This window comes from Carettochelys insculpta, chromosome 6 (assembly GCF_033958435.1).
Source record: "Carettochelys insculpta isolate YL-2023 chromosome 6, ASM3395843v1, whole genome shotgun sequence".
Taxonomy (NCBI): domain Eukaryota; kingdom Metazoa; phylum Chordata; order Testudines; family Carettochelyidae; genus Carettochelys; species Carettochelys insculpta.
In genome coordinates this window covers 3519100-3531273 of record NC_134142.1, presented here as the reverse complement: position 1 = coordinate 3531273, position 12174 = coordinate 3519100, and the positions used below count along the sequence as shown (strand labels likewise).

The 12174-nt window shown below is 50.1% G+C and overlaps 1 protein-coding gene across 5 annotated transcripts in view; it reads right to left on the bottom strand.

The window, feature by feature from the left end:
- TOGARAM1 (TOG array regulator of axonemal microtubules 1) overlaps positions 1-12174 on the bottom strand; it is a 108819-nt gene that overhangs the window by 53043 nt on the left and 43602 nt on the right. The window lies entirely within an intron of this gene.

The following is a 12174-nucleotide window of genomic DNA, read 5'->3' as shown; positions in this document are numbered from 1 at the left end:
GTGTACTTTCCATGCCAATATCTAAATCATTGATGAAGATATTGAATAGAACCAGTCCTAAAACAGACCCCTGCAGAACCCCACTTATGTCTTTCCAGCATGACTGCAAACCATTAAAAACTACTCTCTGAGAACAAGTAGCAGAGAGGTAGCCATGTTAGTCTGTATCTTCAAAAACAACAAGAAGTCCTGTGGCATCTTATAGACTAACAGATATTTTGGAACAAGCTTTTGTGGGCAACAACCCGCTTCATCAGGTGCATGAGTGAGGGGTGCGGGGGGTGTTTCAGAGGAGGATTTAAAGAGGCTCTTTAAATCCTCCTCTGAACGACTCCCCCACCACTCATGCATCTGATGAAGTGGGTCTTTGCCCATGAAAACTTATGCTCCAAAATATGTTAGTGTATAAGGTACCACAGGACTTCTTGTTGTCTCTGAGAACAGATTCAGGCAGTTTTGCACCCACCATATAGTAGCCCCATCTAAGCTGTATTTGCCTAGTTTATTGACAAGATGATCACGCAAGACTGTATCAAATGTCTTACTAGAGTCTACATACACCACATTCACTGCTTCTCCCTTATCCACAAGGCTTGTTATCCTGCCAAAGAAAGCTATCAGCTTGGTCTTGCACGATTTGTTTTTCACAAATCTACGCTGGCTGTTCCTATTACCTTATTTTCTTCCAGATGTTTGCAAATGAATTCCTTCATTACTTGCTCCATTATCTTTCCCAGCACAGAAGTTATTCTGACGGGTCTGTAGTTTCCTGGGTTGTTCTTTATCCCCCTTTTATAGATGGACATACTGTTTGCCCTTTTCCAGTTTTCTAGAATATCTCCTGACTTTCAGAACCTTTCAAAGATGACAGCTGAAGGCTCAAACCTCCTCTACCATCTCCTTAAGTATTCTAGTATGCATTTTATCAGGCCCTGGTGTCTTGCAAACATCTAATTTTTCTAAGTAATTTGTAACTTGTTCTTTTTTGTATTTTATCCTGTAAACCTAGCCCCTTCCCGCTAACATTCACCATGTCAGACATTTCTCCATTAGACTTCTTAGTGAAGACCAAAAGAAAGAAGTCATTAAGCACCTCTGCCATTTTCAAGTTTCTTGATATTGTTTCTTCCTTCTCACTGCGTAGTGGGCCTACCCTGTCCTTAGTCTTCCTCTTGCTTCTAATATATTTATAGAATGTCTTCTTGTTACCCTTCATGTCTCTTGCCAATTTGAGCTCGTTTTGTGCCTTTGCCTTTCTAATCTTGCCCCTGCATACACATACTGTTTAGTTATATTCATCCTTCATAATTTCTCCTAATTTCCACTTTTTATGAGACTCCTTTTTGATTTTAAGATCATGCGAGATCTCCTGGCCAAGCAAGGCAGTCTTCTACCACACTTTCCATCTTTCCTATGCAGTGGTATAGTTTGCTTTGGGGCCCTTGATAATGTCCCTTTGCAAAAACTGCCAACTCTGCTCAGTTGTTTCCCCCCTTAGTCTTGCTTCCCATGGAAACTTTCCTACCAGGCTCTCTGAGTTTGCCAAATATTTGCTTTTCTGAAACTCACTGTCTGTTTTGCAGCTCTCCCTTTCACCATTCTTACAGTCATGAACTTTATGATTTCATGGTCACTTTCTCCCAAGCTGCCTTCCACTTTCAAATTCTCAACGAGTTCTTCCCTATTTGTCAAAATCAAATCTAGAACTGCTTCTTTCCCAGTAGCTTTTTCCACCTTCTGAAATAAAAATTTATTATCAGTGCAGTCCAAGAACTTTCTGTATAGTCTGTGCCTCGCTGTGTTAGTTTCCCAACATATGTCTGGATAGCCGAAGTCCCCCATCACCACCACATTCTATGCTTTGGATGACAGTTAGTTGCTTAGAAAAAAACCGCAAATACCTCTTCTACCTGGGTAGGTGGTCTGTAGTAGACCCCTAGCATGCCACTACCCTTGTTCTTTTTAACCCCTTTTAACCACAAGCACAGACTTCCAACACATCTGTCTCCTGCATCCATCTCCACCTCAGTCCAGGTGTGCACATTTTTAATATATAAGGCAACACCTCCTCCCTGTTCACCCTGCCTATCCTTCCTGAGTAAGTTGTATCTTTCTATACCAATAATCTAATTGTATTATACCACCAAGTCTCTGTGATACCCATTATGTCACAGTTGTATTTATTAGAACTTAAGTTATTCCTGCTTATCACCCATACTTCTTGCATTTGTATATAGGCATCGAAGATACCGATTTGCTTTTGCCTCCCAGTTCTGCCTACTCTCTCTTTTTTTCTCTGCTCTTACAGCCCATATTCCCTCCCATTTCCAACCCAACTCCCAGGTCTCCAGGTTTTTTCTTACTGTGGGCTTTTGGTCACCTGTACCCAAGGAACCCTGTTTAAAGCCCTCCTCACTAGTTTAGCCAGTCTTGATCCAAATACAGCTTTTCCATTCCTTGAAAGGTGAACCCCATCCCAGTACTTCTTGGAATAGCATCCTGTAATCGAGGAAGCCAAAGCGTTCCGGGCAACACCATCCTCGAAGCCAGGCGTTCACCTCCAGGATGCACCTGTCTCTGGTCAAGCCCCTACCTTTGACAGGAAGGGCTGAGAAGACCACCACCTGTGCTCCCAACTCCTTCACCTGTACTCCCAGAGCCCTGTAGTTATGCTTAATCTGCACAAGATTACACCTTGCAGTATCATTCGTGCCCACACGGATGAGTAACATGGGGTAGTAGCCAGCAGGCCAGATAATCCTCGACAATGCCTCCGTAACATCTAGGATAGGGACTCCTGGCAGGTGGCACACCTCCCGAGAGGTCATGTCTGGGTGACAGATGGGCACCTCTGTCCCCCTCAGAAGAGAGTCTCTGACCACCACTACTCTACATTTCCTCCTCGTAGTGGTGGCAGCAGACCTCCCAGCCCTGGGGGTACAAGGCTTCTCTGCTTCTGCTGTAGTGGGTGATTCCTTATCTCCTGTACCCCCCGTATTGAGAAACAGCGGAACGGTTTCCCGTACCGGGGGAAGGATTGAGAGCAGGAGTGGAGCACTGCCTGCTGACAGAAGTGACCAGCTGCCAGTGTCCCCTGTGAGTCATCTCCTCCTCCACTGATGGTGTCAGCAGTCTTTTGTGGCGGGACAACTATCTTAACCCCAGCTGCCTCCACATGAACACTGTCGGGGAATTGCTCATGGATATGGATACTCCTTAGCCTATCCACCTTCTCCTGTAGCTCCATCATCTGCTTCTTGAGAGACTCCACTAGAAGACACTTACCACAAGGGATGGTCCCCCCAGCCTGGACTTCAGTAAGTGGGAACTGCAAGTCTCAATCCCTGCAAACTGACATCAGGGTCTGAGTAAAGGCACCCGAGGTCAGGAGGTCTGTCTAACTGCAGTAGCAGGTGGAGGAGATAGGCACAGTGCTGGCACAGGTGTTGCAAGTCATCCTACCTACAGTGGAACCCCTCTGTCACACTGCCTCTATCAAACTCCCTCTTAAAACTCCCCTGTCTGCAGCCTCTATCTGCTTTGCTCCCCTGGTCACTCTGTCTCTGGCTTTTTAAAGCCTGCAAACCTAGGTCAGGTCCTCCCCTTCCTTAGGCACACAGAGGAAGGCTGATCAAGGGCAATCAAGGGAACGAAGGGTCCATCCCTCCCAGACACACAAGCCCAAATGCCATAGTAACTGAAACTGAAATCACCTGCAATCAGAATTCAAAATGTAAACAGTCAAGCAAACACACTCCTCTCGCCAAACACTCGTATGCCCACAGGACAGCCTCCTCAGCACTGGGATCTCTCTCCCTCCCTCTTAAAACTCCCCTCTACAGTCCCTTGTCTGCTGCTTCAATATAGATACAATGTTATCTACTCTCCACCACATGGTACTCCTGCAGGTACACTTCTTAAACAGGCTTGTTCCCAGAGCAGCAAACATTTCCTGAGGAGTTTAATCATCACGGGGACTGAAGAATTGGAGCTGTAGTTTAAGGTGCTATGCTGGAACGCTGTGCACAGATAGAAAATTCTGACGTGTGTATTTATCAGGGGAGGGCCAATTTGATTGGTGGGAAACCTTTACAGGCTTCTAAAAGCAAAGCTACAGAGTGTTCAGCTCTAGATGTATGAAGCTGAAATGTTATATACATAAATACCAGATTTATAAAGCTAGGGCAACAACCAGTGACATTATTTTAATGCCTGGATTCAGACAGCAGACCAGTGTTTTCTGATTCTTTTAAAAGGCTCATTATCGTAGCATGCAAACTGATAATGAGCTGCACTAGTTCATACAGGTACTAAGCAAACGCAAAGTGACCTGTATAAGTGGTTGCCTGCTAAAATTAAATTATTTTGAATGACAAGTTTACAGGGATGCAGAACAGTTGTAGTCATTTGATCACAAGCTATTAGACAGACAAGCTGGGTGGGGTGATATATTTTGTTGGACCAACTTCTGTTGATGAGAGAGACAGGTGTTCAAGCTACACTGAGCTCTCCTTCAAGCCTTAGTCCTTCCTTTAATCAAAACAAGCCCATGCACATATATGCAGTGCAACATATTCTAGGACTTGACATAGGTGTGCAAATAGTTCAAGTGAAGATGCTTTCCCTTAATCTATTTTCTACCAGCCTGATGAATGACCGGGTGCGGAAAAACATGTCGGTAGACACAGTCACAGGTATCTCTCAACAAGAGAGAGCACTAACTGCAGGATTAAACTAGGTACTACTCTGTATTCTCAGATCTAGCTTTCAAACTAGATGGGAGGAGGGGTTGTATTATAAATTTTTATCTGAAATGCTTGTACAATCTAATTTCCAAGTAACAATAGGAAAAGAGAAGTTACTCACCGTCGTAACGGTGGTTCTTCGAGATGTGTCCCCGTGGGTGCTCCACAATAGGTGACGGCTTGGCCGGCGCCGCAGATCGGATCTTCCAAGCAGTTTCTGCCGAACCGCGCATGCGCCGGCGCGCGCCACTCCCTGGCGCGCTCCTGGCCATGTGCGCGATCCGGTCCCCGCCAGTTCCTCGACCAACCGCCTCGGGTGCCCCTGCAAAACACTAACAGAGATCCGAAGCGGGGAGAATGGGCGGGAAGTGGAGCACCCACGGGGACACATCTCGAAGAACCACCGTTACTACGGTGAGTAACTTCTCTTTCTTCTTCGAGTGTCCCCGTGGGTGCTCCACAATAGGTGACTACCCAGCAGTAACCCAAGATAGGTGGTGGGTAATCGGATTAAGTGCAGCTGGTCCCCGAGAGGACCGCTGCGGAGAGACGGGTATCCTCTTGGAATACCCTGTAAAGGGCGTAATGTTTGGCGAAGGTGTCGTAGGATGACCAGGTCGCCGCTCTGCAAATGTCTTTCAATGCAACGCCCTTGAAAAAGGCTGTTGATGCTGCCACCGCCCTGGTGGAATGAGCCCTGGGAGTGGCCGACAAAGGAGTCTTTTTGAGCTCGTAGCACATTTTTATGCAGGATACAATGTGCTTTGAAATTCTCTGCGATGAGAGACCTTCTCCTTTTGATTTGGGAGTGAGGGAGACTAGGAGTCTATCCGTTTTCCGGAAGGACTTGGTCCTGTCTACGTAGAAGGCTAGCGCCCTCCTCACGTCCAGGAGGTGTAGGCGCGCCTCTTCACTGGAGATATGAGGCTTTGGATAAAACGAGGGTAGAACAATAGGTTCATTGATGTGAAACTCGGAAGAAACTTTGGGAACAAAGGCTGGATGCAGCCGTATGGTTACCGCCTCCTTGGAAAAGACAGTGCAGGGTGGCGTTGCCATGACTGCCGCAAGCTCGCTCACCCGACGAGCCGACGTAATTGCAAGAAGAAAGGTCGTCTTTATTGTAAGGAGGCGAAGGGGAACTGTGGCCAAGGGCTCGAACGGTGGTCCCATCAGTGTGGTAAGCACCAGGTCCAAGCTCCACGAGGGTGGAATCGGTTTCCGAGGGGGGTAGAGGTTTACCAACCCTTTGAGGAACCTGGTAACCATAGGGTGGGCGAACACCGTGTGCCCCCCATCCTCATGTCTGAACGCCGAGATGGCGGCAAGGTGGACCTTTAACGAGGATAGCGAGAGTCCTGCTCTCTTGAGGTCCAGTAAATACTCTAGAATTGTAGGTATAGGCACCGAAAGGGGGGCCAGCTGCTTGGTAGAACACCAAGCCATGAAGCGAGTCCATTTTTGTTTGTAGGTTTTCCTAGTGGAAGTCCTCCTGCTACTTTCTAGGACTTGCTGTACTTCCACTGTGCATGTGCTCTCTAGGGAGCTGAGCCATGGATTAGCCACGCTTGCAGTCGCAGGCTTTGGGGGTGCGGATGCACTATGGACCCCTGGGCTTGCGTGAGCAGATCCGGCGCCACCGGAAGAGGCATCGGTGGGCGGTCCGACATGCGCAGGAGTAGGGGGAACCATTGTTGGCGATCCCACGTTGGGACTATCAGGATCATCCGAGCCTTTTCTCTCCTGGCTTTTTGCAGAACCTTGTGGATCAGCACTGCGGGGGGAAACGCGTAAAGCAGGGGGCCCCCCCACGGGATCGCGAACGCGTCCCCCAGGGATCCCCGGCCCAGCCCTGCTCTGGAGGAGAATCGTGGGCACTGTTTGTTGTGCTGAGTGGCAAACAGATCTATTTGGGGAAACCCCCATGCGTGGAAAATCGGCCGTAGTAGATCGGGATGGATCTGCCACTCGTGGGTGAGCGCAAAACGCCTGCTCAACTGGTCTGCCTTCACATTGTGCGCGCCCGGCAAGTATGAGGCTCTCAGGATTATATCGTGGGCGATGCACCAGTTCCATAGGCGGATTGCTTCCGTGCATAAGGTACGGGATCGAGCTCCTCCTTGCCTGTTTATGTAAAACATGGTGGAGGTATTGTCCGTACTGATCCCGACGACTTTGCCTCGTATACGGTCTCGAAAGTGTTTGCAGGCGTTGAACACTGCTCTGAGCTCTAGAACATTGATATGTAGAGACTGTTCCGTGGGTGACCACAGTCCTTGAGCCACCTCTTCGCCCATGTGCGCTCCCCACCCTATGAGGGAGGCATCCGTAGTGAGGAAAACCGATATTTGCGGCTGATGGAAGGGTACCCCTGTTAGCAAGTTCCCGGGGTTTACCCACCATTGCAGGGATTCGCGCACCCCAGGTGAGGGCGACACCACCCTGTGAACGGTGTGTACTGCTGGCTTGTATACACTTGCCAGCCAGTGTTGCATGCTGCGCATGTGCAACCTGGCGTTCTGTACCACAAACGTCGCCGCTGCCATGTGGCCCAGCAGCTGCAAGCACGTCAAGACCGGCACTGTAGGGCTGAAGGTGATGACCTGCACGAGGGAACCGATGGCTCGAAAGCGAGCCTCTGGTAGGTATACTCTCGCCAAGACCGAGTTTATGCGAGCCCCTATGAACTCTATGTCCTGTGAGGGGTCTATCTTTGATTTTGCCAGATTGATAACCAGGCCAAGTGAGGAGAACGTGTTTGCTGTGACGCGTATCATGCGGAGGACCTCCCTTTTCGAGGTCCCTTTGAGCAGGCAGTCGTCCAGATATGGGAAGATAAACACCCCGTCTGTGCAGGTAGGCTGACACCACTGCCAAGGTCTTGGTGAAGACTCTGGGGGCCGAGGAAAGACCAAACGGTAGGACCTTGTATTGGAAGTGTTCGTTGCCCACCATGAACCGGAGAAAACGCCGGTGAGCCGGATGGATGGTTATGTGGAAGTACGCGTCTTGTAGATCGAGGGCTGCGAACCAGTCTCCATCGTCCAGTGCTGTAAGGATGGAGGCAATCGTGATCATCCGAAAACGTTGCTTGCGTAGATACCTGTTGAGGCCACGAAGGTCTAAGATGGGCCTCCAGCCTCCTGTCTTTTTCTCCGTCAGGAAATACCGAGAGTAGAACCCTTTCCCTTGCAGTTGCTCCGGCACCTTCTCCACCGCCCCTAAGAACTCGAGGTGGGCCACCTCCTGCCTGAGCCTGGCTACATGGGAGGCCTCCTGAGGGTGGGGCTTGGGCGGGGGTCGCGGCGGCGGGAGCGACTGGAAGGGGATGGCGTACCCCGTGGCTATGATCTCCAGCACCCATTTGTCTGTGGTGATCCTTTGCCACTGGTCGTGGAATGGTCGGAGGCGATGGTGAAAAAGCCGTTTCGGATGATCTTGTGCAATGGTGGTGATGGCGCAGCCCTGGATCTGTATGTCAAACTTGTGGCCTTTGGCCCCGCCCCGAGGACGGACGGCCCTGTTGTGAGCGTCGCCTGGGGGTTCTTTACTGCTGGTGCTGCTGATGCCGCCCTTGCTCGTAACCCCTGTGATACTGGGGGCGCTGTTGCTGGTACTGGTACCGCCTTTGCTGTGGGTAGTACCTTTTCTTTGAGTATGGAGGGGTGTAAATCCCCAGGGTCCTGAGTGTGGCTCTTGAATCTTTACTGGAATGAAGGACCGAGTCAGTTGATTCAGCAAACAGCTTCTGCAAGTCGAAGGGAAGGTCGACTATCTTCGCTTGCAGATCTCTCGGTATACCCGAGGTCTGGAGCCAGGACTCCCGTCGCATCACCACTGCAGTTGCTGTGGAACGTGCTGCCGTGTCCGCAACGTCCAAAGCAATCTGAACTTCCATCCTCGCAGCCGCGTAGCCCTCTTGCACTATGGCCTTGAGGACCGGCTTTTTGTCCTCTGGAAGCGAGTCCATGAGGGAAGTTAATCTGGCATAGTTGTCAAAATTATGGTTCGCCAAGTGCGCTGCGTAATTTGCCATGCGCAACGTTAAGGTGGAGGAGGAGTAGACCTTTCTGCCGAACAGCTCTAGCTTCTTGGCATCTCTGTCCGTTCCCCCTGTTTTAAATTGAGATGTTTTTAGTCTTTGTTGCGAGGACTCCACCACCAAGGAGTTTGGCTGGGGGTGGCTAAACAAGAACTCCATGCCCTTCGCCGGCACGAAGTATTTCTTATCCGCTCTCTTTTGAACAGGCGGAATAGTTGCAGGGGTCTGCCATATGGTAGTGGCGGACTCCAAGATCGCTTCATCAAGCGGTATTGCTACTCTGGAGGAGGCCGGGGAGCTCAAATTTTTAAGGAGCTTATGATGTTTCTCTTGCACTTGTGCTGTCTGGATGCCTTGCGTGAAAGCTACCCTCTTAAACAGCTCCTGAAACTGTTTGAGATCGTCCTTAGGATGGACGTCCCCTAAGGCCGTGGCCTCATCCGCGGAGGAAAACGAGGAACCGCTGGGGTACATTTCTTTGGACCCTTCCGGTTCTTGATGGTGATGGTGCGCCCTCTCGCTGGAGGTATGCGAGGGAAAATCTCGTGGGTCTACGGCCAGTCCCCCCTGGGACGTTTGAGTCTCTGTCCCCGATCGTGATTGCCCTCGGGGGTACGAGGTAGTATGTGGGGATCTTTCCCTGGTAGATTGCCGATGGTGTCCATGCCCCGCGTGGTAGGGACGACCATGGCAGTATAGGCACTGTTCCTGGGAAGGTGACCTTGACCATTCCCTTTGCACGTACCCTCTGTGTCTGGGAGAGGGGGATCGTCGAGACACTGGAGAGAGCGATTTTGCATAATAGTCCAGCGTTTCAAATCCCAGGAAGGGTGAGGGTGGTGCCAGCCATGGGGAGGCTGATTGCAGGAAAGGAGAAGGGGGCTCCGGGTAGGCTAGGGGGGACCCCTGCCTTCTGGTTGGAGTCTGCAACATGAGCGGAGGGCTGTGAGAAAAGAGCTCCACAGCCCTGTCTGGAGAGGGGCTGCAGTGCCTCCTCTTGTGTGCAGCCTTTCCCCTCCCTAAGGGAGGTAACTCCGCCCCCTGATGGGCAGGGGATCCCGGCCCCGTCTGCACCGTGCTAGGCACGCTCGAAGGCGGTGCCACACGTGTGGAGTGCTTCTGTGCCTGCAGGCTACGTGCCTGCGCGCTCTGCACCGCCGGTTCCCCGGGGGTCGGTGCCGCTGCCTGCGGTGCCGCCGGTACCGGCGCTTGCTTAGCCGCCGCCCTGCCTGCGGTGCGGGGCGGCTGGCTGATCATCGGAGGCTGAGCCGCTTCCACGTGGCTCTCCGTGCCGCCGCCGATCAGCTGTTGCTGCGGCTGGGGGCTGCTTGCTCCTCCCGTCCCGCTCACCGTTGCTGCCGGCAGGGATCGGGTTGGAGAAACTCTCCTCCGTTTTTGCGCTGATGGAGTGAGGGAGGCAGCTTTTCTTCTAAGGGCCCCGGAGGGTCCCTCCTGCTGCGGCCGCTCCGGCACGTCTGGCTGGAGGGCCTTGTCAAGAAGCAGCAGTTTAATCCTCATCTCCCTGTCTCTCCGTGCTCTTGTTGTTAATTTTTGCACAGAAGGCGCATTCTTGTGCCACATGGGACTCCCCCAGGCACCTTATGCAGAGACTGTGCCCATCGGACACTGGCATCGCCTCTCGGCAGGACTCACATTTTTTAAAGCCTGAGGAGGACATTGTTGGTGAGTCTTTGAGTTTGTTTATGGGTACTTAGCACCCTCTTTGTGCTGTTTCCCCGTCCGATGGCCTGCCTCAGCAGGAGGGCTGATGGCCCTAGCTCCCGGCCTCCGGCGCTTGTTACTGGGACTGGCTTGAGCTGTCCCTCCGTAGCTTGTTTGTTGTTTGTTTTTTTTTTTTTTTTACAAAATAACAACCGGCTACTTATGGTAGCCTAAATAACTGAAAACTTTAAAGAGAAAACAATTAAAGTCGTTGAATACGCTATGTGGCTTTAGCCTAGTCGGATTCCGTCTGCAGCCGACGGCGGTTGAGAGGAACTGGCGGGGACCGGATCGCGCACATGGCCAGGAGCGCGCCAGGGAGCGGCGCGCGCCGGCGCATGCGCGGTCCGGCAGAAACTGCTTGGAAGATCCGATCTGCGGCGCCGGCCAAGCCGTCACCTATTGTGGAGCACCCACGGGGACACTCGAAGAAGAACAAATGGTACAGCAGCATTCTCTCATTAAATTAAAGCAAGGACAACTACAAGTAAGATCATCTGTAAGTGAAGTGCACTGAAAGCAAGAAAACAGAAATGAGAATTATCACAGTAGTTCACATCAGGACAAGCAAGTAGAACTATGCCTTAGGAAATCACAGCAGGTATCAGGTGTTATTTTAATTTACCCAAAGACAATGGGGCCACAGACCAAATACAGGGGCAAAACTTATTTTCTTGTTGGGACAGCAAACAACAATTCTTAGCTCAGATGCACAGGGATAAGCAACAGGAACACTTTTTTTTCCCACCGCATGGGAGGCAGTGTTTTGTACCTCCAGAAGTTTAGTAAGGGAAGTACAATAGTCATTTGGGAAGTAATGATACACAAACAAGGATTCCAGCAAAAAAACCCCTTCAGATTCTGACAGTGCACTTCAAATGCATCAGACCAACTTCCCTGGAAGACAAATAAGAGGGGAAAAAGCTGGAATCAAAGATAAAGCCAACATTCTAACTCTGGAGTCAAAATTGAAGTTTGAGTTAAGTAGAGGAACAATGAGGAGACACTGGAGAGATAAGACTCAGCAATTAAAAATTCATATATATCCAGAAATAGGCAGAGATCACAGGATGAGATGAAAAAGATATACAGGACTAGCAGGGATAGCTCATATTGGAGCTAACTGTATTAGACAAGTACCAGAAGGGTAGCCACGTTTGTATCCACAAAAACAAGAAGTCACGTGGTACCTTACAGAGTAACAGATTTTTTTGGAGCATAAGCTTTTGTGGGCAAAGACCCGCTTCCCTAGATGCGTCAACTATATTAGAGGTACTGTAGATGGATGGAGAATAAAAAAAGTCAAAAGAAAATACATTTAGTAATACAAGGAGTAAACTGTCTATCAAAGATAAAAGGGGGGGACTTGGGATTCAAATAAAAAGAGAGAGACAGAGAAGTCATCTTTTTTAAGGTACTCAAGAAAGGATAATTGATAGGATAAGAACCTCATGCCAGACCCAGCAAGTAATCAGAATTAATGTGCAGCAACAAAAAGCAGCTCGTTAGCCACTCACAAGATACGCATTTCAGCAACTGTGAAACTGATCCAGAAGGGTGTGTTCAGAAGTAAGAGAAAACTAACTTCCCAAAATCACTAGCGAGGGTATGGGGGCAGGTCTGTGACAGCAAAACAGGGGCCAAATGAGGAAGGATTAAATAATC